Source organism: Haliotis rubra, unplaced genomic scaffold (assembly GCF_003918875.1).
Source record: "Haliotis rubra isolate DU_JTF1 unplaced genomic scaffold, ASM391887v1 Scf22, whole genome shotgun sequence".
Taxonomy (NCBI): Eukaryota; Metazoa; Mollusca; class Gastropoda; order Lepetellida; family Haliotidae; genus Haliotis; species Haliotis rubra.
In genome coordinates this window covers 1,369,284-1,379,608 of record NW_025766225.1, presented here as the reverse complement: position 1 = coordinate 1,379,608, position 10,325 = coordinate 1,369,284, and the positions used below count along the sequence as shown (strand labels likewise).

Below are 10,325 nucleotides of genomic sequence, written 5' to 3'. Positions count from 1 at the left end.
CAAGTGGTGAGGCAATAAGCTAATGAGGCTAAGAGTCCTGTGCCATTTTGTGAAATATCTATGATGCCTTATATGAAGTCTATCATCTAAGCAATTCTAGCTATGTATGGCGTTATGTCACTGCTTGAAGAAAGGCTCCTTTAGAATTTTATTTGGTAAATATTAGTATTTCCATCATATTGGAAAATACATAGACTAACGCTTAGTGTCTGAATATATACTATTTTTATAGTAACAAACGAACCCATTTAAAATGAAAAGGAGCCCCAGGGAGACACGAGATTCAGTCCAACCCGCCATGGCAGTTAGATAAGTTTACTTTGTAACCCGACCCCCAAAGTGAGTTAGGTTTCTTGCAGATGTTAACAGACCCTGGACCTGAGGAGATCTAGACTTGCTTCATTTAAGGCTTTAGCATTGCAGAGAGGGCTTGACAGTAGGGAAAATAATGTGGTTCAGGGGCTGTGAAACAGACTAGAAAATGCATGGCAACCCACACTTCGTTGTGACTATGATTAAGGCATCATTTTAAAACACAAGGCTTATTTCCTTTGCGTTAACTGACAGGCTTTCGGTGTCAAATTATTTGGAACTCCGGCCAAAGGTGATGTTATGCTGTCTGGAAATATGGCCTTTTTGTAATGCTTTGGTTGCACATAATTATAAGTGATTGTTGTACATATGATGTTTTTGAAGGATAATCTCAGCTGACTAATACTTTGCACGTGTTTCCCCCCACTCTTTCCATACCCGTAAATATTAATTTTCCATATATATGTCTGTAAGAAAATACTGTAAAGTAATGGGATGGCTGAATTTGGCCACCTGAGGTAGTGACCACAGCACTCTGGTTATACTGCATTGAGAGAGGACAGAGCTTGGCAAGATACCAATAAATATGTTTGTCATTGAAACCTTTATCTGATGTTTGTGGAATGTGATTTTATAATTGAAGATGCTTCCTGCACCTGTAGCCCCAATATAGATGTTGTTAGTCTGTGAATCTTCCAAATTACGTTGTCTCTTTTTTTCAATTGAAATTAAGATCTTTGCCTTTTATCAAAATAATATATTTTCAGTCTTAATGTGCCTATGTCGGGAATCAAACACCGGTTTTTGACCTGACAGGCAAACGCTTTAACCACGAGCGTACCCCATCATTCCTTGATACTGTTAAAGAATATACATTGGTACATTTATTATACATTCAAGATTGAACCCAGTTTTGTCACCATAAATCCTTCAGTTTTTATGTTAGTACTTGATCTGCACACTGATAATTTAAAGAGGAAAATAAATAATGATTGTTTGCGATCTTTATCCAATTTAGTTTTCCATTTATCTAGTAATTTTCAGTTTCTATTTCCTGGAAATTCTGTACGAAAGTACTTTTAACAGTTTCACCCAATAACAGTAAAGCATACAGATAATACGTTTCGGTACTTTGAGAGATTAATAAGTACACATTATATTCCATGATATTGAGATACCAAAATGATTAACATAATTATATAATGTATAACAAATTAGAAAGCAAAAAGCAAAAGCCAAAAAAACCCGCATGAGCGACATAATTGCTGTCAGGTATTAAGCTTTCAATAATTATCGAAACTGCTTAGTTATGAGCTAATTGCAATCACTACAATTTTCTATAGTCTACCTAAGAGATGGAAACAAAATAGGTCTATTATGAAAATTATAAGCTAATTGCAATCACTACAATTTTCTATAGTCTACCCAAGAGATGGAAACAAAATAGGTCTACAGTATATTCCGTCGGGTAACTGAAATTTGAGAAAACGATATGGGATAATACCTGTATTCCAAATCAAAAAGAGGTCATACCAAGTATGTGCATGTTCACACATTTACAACAGTAATTTACACCGGGAATCATTAATACATTGTAATCATCTTGTATGAAAGTATAGATAATGAAATTTGTTCAGTTATGATCAGTCGGATAACTCATACAAGTGAGCACTAAAATTAGGGACCTACTGGTTTATGTCTGTGTGAACACATCTGTCTGTGTTTTATTGTAATTAGCAGTGTCTAACCCATGCCACACCCTCTCCCTCGCGCGCACACACACACTTCCTAACATACATATCGCTCTGGCCTATAGACCTGATATTTGAACCTTTTAAAGAGACATCATGTGTATGTCAAGTGGTGCTCAGTCATGGGTAACTTCACCATGTGTTTCTAATTATCTCAGGTTAATTAGTGGTGACAGTTATATTACAGAACCATTGAAGTACATGTTAAAGTAGGTATGCAACACTCTATTTACTCATTACCAACCACCATGTACTAAATATATGACAAACCTAACCCTGGTCATACGAGATTTCAAGGGTATTGAAATGCATGTCCTACAATCACAGCATTTACATATGTTACATATGTTAGGAAACACATGAAAACAATGGCCAGATTTACACACCTGTGAAATATATGTAAATGCAGAGTTGAATGTTCGTTTATTTTAACACCCCTTTAAACGTGTGTAAATCTGACGGCCAGATGATACGTAGATTTCAAACGTTGTTCATATGGCCGCCGGATGAAACGAGTATTTCCTGACGTTAGTAAATTTGGGTAATACAGTAATTTTGTGTGGTGCACGTTTTTTTTATTTACAATGCATGTATATATAATTTAAAACCGATTTCTTCTTTTCGCAAAGTGCCATCAAACTGTTCAAATGAATATCTAAAACATCTCCCGCATATTTATCAATCTGAATGGTTTCTGAAAAGCCCTCTTTTGTCGGCAACACATCGATGATTATTTTCTGTTTTACATTTATTGATTTTCACCCTTCAGTTCACACTTTACATTTGGAACAGTTCTAGCATTTGGCGGAGATATTTCAAATCCGCTGTTGAGAGAACAAGCAGTTGTACATCGATTGCAAGCTATTGATTATCTATGGTCTCGAGAGAAAACAACAAATCGCCCATCAACTTGATTTCTCCTTAAAGAACAATAATGATAATTGCGTTTAAGCGTCAGGGAACATATTTTGAATTGAAAGTAAATGTTGATATACAACTGCCACCTGCCTGTATTAAATAAGGTGGGTTAATTCTCATCGTGATCTTCAAGGGACGTAATTCAGACAGCCCTTTCTAAATACAACTGTGTGTTGGCTGGCTCTTGTAGACAGATTACATTCTGGCGTGCTAAAAGTGGCCCAGCTCAGTGCCAGGGGAATCGGTTAACGTCAGATTAACAAACACATTTGACAACTAATCGTTGCCAGATCACAAACAAGACGTACAGATTCCTCCATAACTTAGGCCTGTTACTATTTTCACCAAGATAAACATTAATTATTATTTCAGCATTCTAGATGTTAAATGCTTGATTTTTAGATGTTATTTGATGAACATAAAGAATTTACTGGATTTCATCTTCTTTTATTCTTTGATACAACGTTTCGGGGTAAAACTAATAAACAGTTAACTGTGCCCATGACGTCACAATGTGCATTTTGAGTCGGGGGTTATCTCAAAAACAATATGTTTTAATCTTTAATCTGCGCAAAGACACTAGGGCCTGTGGGTGGAGTTTGTGTCTGGACAGTGGTGGAAGAAATGTGTAAGAGGGCGCGGAAGACGTATGAGTTTTCAAATTTACAAACGTTGTTTTGTTTATAATGCATGTAAACATAATTTAAAACCGATGTCTTCTTTTCACAAAGTGTCATCAAACTGTTCAAATGAAGATTTAAAACATCTCCCACATATTTATCAAGCTGAATAGTTTCTGAAAAGCCCTCATTTCCCGTCAACATATCGATGCATTTTTTTCGGTTTTACATTTATTGATTTTAGCATTTGACGGAGATATTTCAAATACCTCGCAAATTTGACGCTTGGCGTGAAACTGCAACAAAAGACGAGACCTGCTAAGAGGACAAAGTAGACAAACATCTGAAGGACAGGTTAGAAATCTGGAATGTACTTTTCGCTTGATAACCCACCAGATGATATCTGTCAACTAAGAAGGCATATGGCGTTCCTCAAGGTCTACTGTAGTGGTTAAACCGTTCTATACTGTAAACATGATTCCCAACATGGTACATGGTACAACTCACACTTGGTTATCTCCCATTTGACAGACACCCATTTGACAGACACCCAATTGACAGACACTGAACTAGAATGTTAATAAGGGTAACACCTACGGGTATAATGGAACAGTCCACTGTCTGGTGAGTAGAGCAGGGTGAGCCTGAAACAGGTTCGTTACTGAGAAGTTTGATTGTGGGTAAATAGAACTTTGTTGTGATTAAATGATAAATGATTTCTCTTCTCAAAATTGATTTTACTATCAATTACTAAAGGTTTGATTGTGTTTATTGACAGAAAAGACCCCCTCCCAATAATAGCATATGTACAACAGAAGTTAACTGAGAAAACGTTTTGTTGGAGAGATATAGATATGTACATATTTGAAAACATTCTGATTTGCAGTAAATGAGACACCTGCATTGCCATGTAAGATACGATTAATCAGTGTTCTAATTTCAACAAAACTTTCTAAAGATTGTAACAGTTTATGTCTTTGAGTAGTATACAATGGACATTCAAGGAAGTAATGAAAAACATTCTCACATCCATGGCCACATTGACATGATGCGTCATATTTTAAATATTTATTCTAAATAAATCGTAATTAAATGCGCTTAACATACATAATAATATTGTGTGCAAAACATATAACTTCTTTATTCCATATGAATATTTAGGTTCACATTTGTCTTTATTTGATTTATATGATACAACAGTGTCGCAATTTCTAATAGCTATAATGTTTTCAATATGATGATGCCGACTCCCGTTAGACTAGAAGGTTAAACCGAAATGTTTATGAAAATAAACTGTTTTTATATTGCAGCAATAAAAATTCAAATTACTGTCTTTTCGTCCATCTTTCAAAATAAACAATATAGCTTCAGTATGTTCCTGTGTTTTTATTTGGACTATTCCATTATAATGTGTAGGTAATAGGTAGTAGATAATCTGTTGACTGAACTGTAAATGTTGTTGTTTTAAGGTGTCTGCGAACTGGCTGTCTGCGTAATGGGAGGACACCTCACACTTTGCTAAGGATCAAACCATTGATTCAACAGAAAACTATGATGTGGGGTCTAATTTGGTTTAAATATGTAAGCTTATTGTAAGCATGGATCCTAGGTTTCAGTATGTCACTGCATCTTGTGGATCCCATACCTGCTATTCTGATTCACAGGTGTTGTGTACTTGTCACTGACTCGTTCCATGATTTGCAAAATGGTTGATTGGTGCCATGAAAACCATTTTGACGGTTACTGACGTATCAAGTGCATAAGGTTAGATTAATGTGGCTGTTTGCCTAAATGGATACAATTTCAAATTATAAATCTATGTTTCAGTAAAGTTGGGAATTTTTGTGATCCTTAGCAAAGTGTGAGTAGTATATTATAACAGGCGCAAAACCATATTCGGCCACTCATCACTGGGTATCCGAGTGTGGGCAGGAGCTGTTGCCGTCTTGCTATGTAATTTGTTCGTTCGTTGGTTAATGTGCCTGAAGTGTACTTTTTGACAATTTAACTTACCTTCATAATCATGCAAGGTGAGAACTTTCTGAAGCTCATCTCAGGCTTCGAAGAGATGTTTGAAGAGGACCCTGGGGTGATGTTTGTCTGTGGTTTACCATAAGCTACATGTTGCACATGCATATTTGTATTCAAGCTATTCGGCATCAACTGGGGCTGTGATGACAAGTCCACATATTTTCACAAATACCCAGCTTACCCGAGTCTCCATCCCATAGTCCAAATAGAAAACACAAAGAAATAATAGATTGTAAAACTCAACATTTATTCTGTATACTATACAGAACAGGAGAAATGGTCTCCATGACAACTGTCCATCCAACAGCACCATGGTCACCACAATACAGGCATACCTGGACCCCCAGTCAGCTTGATTAAAGAGGACCAAGCATCATAACAGTGGTGGTTCTGTAACTCACACTGGTTACTATGGAGATATGAGGATTATACACTTGGTGTTAACACAAGTACACACTGGTTCTACAGAATATAATGTTCAAACACATTGTGTTAACACAATTATACACTGGCTATAATACATATTATACCATCACTGTACTCAAGTGTTCTAGGTTAAACTATTTGACAGATACCGATATACAGTGTCGATATCTACAGTACTCCACAGCTAACAGGTTACAAGGTGCTACATACTTACTATGAAACAGTTCACCGAGGTCAAGATATAGTTAATTCCTTTCATATTTGTTCATGATATATACACATTCCACTAAAAGTTTGGGACCACCAGCATTGTTCTATTCAGTAGTGTTACTCTGTCAGGGTAATACCTATTTTAGTAGTATACTATTTAAGTTTACTTTAATGTTATAAGTTTGAAAAGAAGGGGTGAAAAGGTGTGATTTTCACAAGTTTCAGATGTGCATCTAAATTTAAGACAGACTGATACATAACATTAAAACAAGAACGTTGATCAGTATCAGAATGTGGACAATTTCATGTGAAAATGGTCAAAAAGGTTTGACAAAATTGTCAACAGTTTTGTTTAGATTCACAAAGGATGTGTGCGTCGGTGAACTGGTTCGGCCTTGGCTAAACTGCCAACTCGGCACTTTTCCGAGAAGTCAGTGATGTGATACAATGATTCCGATACAATAAATAATGGTGATGAGAAAGGATCCACTGATATTATGCAACAAGTTTGATCAGTGTGACAGATGTGATGACGTAGCTAGGATATGTACCTGTAGGCAGCACTATTGTGGGGTATAGCAGCAAGCCACTATCTCATACTCTGTACATATAATACACTCCGCTAATATTTACACACACACTCTTACACTCTCACACAACATACAAAAATATATATACTTTGGACAGCTCAAATAGACACCCAATCACAGAATCAATTTTTTTAAGTTTGTACAATCTACTTTGACTCGAAGTCTCAAATTAAAAATATATATCAATCAATGAAATAATATGTTCCAATTAGGTTATTTATGAATTTTGGTATTTGGGGGAAAATGATAAGTGTCCAGATATGGACCACACTTGATATCTGTAAGTACACAAGCAGATTTAACTCATTCAGATGGTCTGTCTATCTTGCGATCAGAGTAATCCTTGTTGGTAATCACATCAGGAACTCCCGTCAATCTGGATACACCAAGGTATCAGGCTGGCACCAGGAATCGATGTTGACCTAATGACCAAGTGGACTAATTGTTCGGTGATTTGTTGATCTGACACAGTACAAGGTCTTCTGGTGATTTGACACATCAGTACAAGGTCTTCTGGTGATTTGACACACATCAGTACAAGATCTTCTGGTGACTTGACACATAATAGTACAAGATCTTCTGGTGACTTGATACACATCAGTACAAGATCTTCCGGTGACTTGACACATCAGTACAAGATCTTCTGGTGAATTGACACACATCAATACAAGAATTTCTGGTGACTTGACACACCTCCAGAAGATCTTCTGGTGACTTGATACACATCAGTACAAGATCTTCCGGTGACTTGACACATCTCCACAAGATCATCTGCTGACTTGACACATCTCCACAAAGAACTGCTGGTAATTTGATTAATGCTGCAATTTGTGACAGGTCTTGTTGTCTGAAACAAAGATGGAGAAACTATAGAACGTTGTTATTAAGTTAAGCAAGTCTCAGTCTAGATCTAGCAACCGAATCACACTGTCAGAGTAAGACAACGGTCTCCTCAACTGTGTACCCAGCCAACACCAATGTAACCCCCACAGAGGAGCCAAAGACATTAAGTCTCATCTGATGGCACTAATGGCCTTAATACAGTCATGAATATCAATTACCATATGTAATCTGATAAGGGAAATACAATAGTGAATGAAAAAGTATTCCAAATAAATGATTGCATTAATATTTTGTGGTGTGACACTTTGTTCAATGCAAACAGTGTCAGAGAGAAGAGTGAGTGTGGTTTTCAGCCGCTTTTAGAAATATTCCACCAATATCAGGCAGTGGACACAAGAGATGGTCACAGAGGAGGACAAAGCGATGGCTCAGCCTTGTCCAATCGTAATGCTGGTATGACATTTCCTCTACACATAAACACCCAACAACAAAGGAAGACAATGACAAGTTGATACTCCCATAATGAGCCAAGGACCAACTTTTCTGACCAGCCACAGAAATTACCGCAAGCAAATGGGACCCCAAGAGTTCTTAAATTTCAGAATCAAATCAGTATTTTCTTCTGAAGTGGCCTACTTGGGCCCAGAAGTCAGGTCAGCTCGTTACGGCACGACAGTTTAATCAAGAAGGGTCTCCCCCAAGCCCCGAGGACAGAGTAATAGCTGTGGAGGGCTGGTGACATAGATGTGTTAATTGCATGACTGTTAGACGTTCATCAGTATTGAGCGGTGTCAGAACTCCCACTGGGACACCGGGTAATTGACCATGGCACAGATATATGCTCCCTGCTCTTAGTACTAGCATACTTCAGCTGTACTCAGACCAGCCTTTTCAAATGCTAAACCTAGAACACAGGATTGAATGTTTAATCTGAAATTCCGTTTGAATCTGAAATGACTCAAAACTAGGCTATTGATGATTTTTTTGCTGATACCATTTAAGATCAAAGAATTATGCATAAAAGATATGAATCTTCAAAGTATTAAATGAAAATCAATATCTCATACATCAGAATTTCTACAAATGTAAATAGGGAGAGCAGGTTTTCCTTAAGGTGCATTTAATGGATTTTTCAAAAGCATAGAAATCTATTAACATTAAAACATGTATCGTTTGATTTCAATGTTTATTTGAAACCATCAATGCATACTAATTCAATTTTAATTTTCGTACAAAAAAATATAATTTTTAAATACCATCTCATGTTTCAATTTTCATGTTATTAGTATGATTCTAGTTTCCTTTTTCTAAATATATATACAATTACATGATCACATTAATGAAACGAATTCATTAATTAACTTGGAGCTCATGAATCAATCAGAATTACTAAAGTTAAAAAAAAGATCATGAAACCTTAAAACCTAGTATTATGATAAAAATTCTGACAAAACAGTTTGTTGCCAAAACTTCAAGAACATATCTTGCCATTGTATCTATGCATGAAAAAAAAGATATATGAAAAAAAAAAAAATAGAAATAACATGCAGACCCAAACTGGATTATAACTACTTTAAAGCCACAGAAGTAAACATGTCTTGCAACGTATCCATGGGCAGTTCAGGACGATCAATGTTAAAAAAAAATCTCATTTTTTCAAACTAAAAACATGAACGTAATGATGCAGCCTGTATGTCCAGCCAAGTCAGTGATTTATGAAATATTACACCTCAAAGCGAACAGACAACATATCTGTAATTTTGAAAATGAATTTTGTTTTCTCATCGATCAGAACAATAACGCTATGCTGAGCTGTCACAGGTTCCACTCCAGAGACCAAAGTCCCAACCTGTGACTAACAGGTTTAGCTGCAATGTTCCCTGCTGAGATGCAAGTTGGATTCAGAAGCAGGACGAAGTATGAATGCATGCTTCAAGCTCATCCATCACGCAGGTGCGACGTGATGATGGTGTACACAGCGTCACACGTTGGTGCAGAAATATGCATCATCCACTGATGTCGTTTCAACTTGCTTTGATAAGAAACCACATTTAACCTCTTCTGTTTTGATTTCCTTTTAAAAAAAATTGGTAGAGTGTAAGTTGAGGTTTATGTTTGCCATCATGGCCCCCCTTGACAGGATAATGGTTAGAATGACTGCACAAGGAATGTTCAAATCCAGTTTGATGTTCTGTGACCTGTAATAAGCCTCCAACATCAAAGCTGTACTAGACAGGAACATCATATTATCACGTGATCAGGGATGATTCATCTCCTTTAACTTGGCACTGCCATCTATCTCTACATTTTTCTTGGTTTGTTTGTCGTTTAACATTTAACTCAGTAGTATAACATCCATATCACTGCAGTTTGTAAATCTGGACCAGACAATCCAGTGATTGATAATATGAGCCACAATCAATGTCATTGGACTATGATGACATGCAATCCACCAAATCACTATGTCTACCCACCAGATCTTTACAGCTGACTTATATGGACATTATTGCTGGGGGCCAATTCGAACCCAAACTCTACATGAGGCCATAACAGGCAAGCTGGTTTTAGAACTGTGAACCAGGACTTACATATCAAGTGAACACATTAACCACAGGGCCACTCAC

General features: G+C 36.6%; 1 protein-coding gene across 1 annotated transcript in view; it reads right to left on the bottom strand.

Moving 5' to 3' along the window:
* Positions 1–5,860: 5,860 nt before the first annotated feature.
* Positions 5,861–10,325, bottom strand: part of LOC124277294 (protein ECT2-like) — a 55,150-nt gene continuing 50,685 nt past the window's right edge. The window contains 1 exon segment of the mRNA XM_046712945.1: positions 5,861–7,705. The gene's annotated coding sequence lies outside the window, so the exon portion shown is untranslated.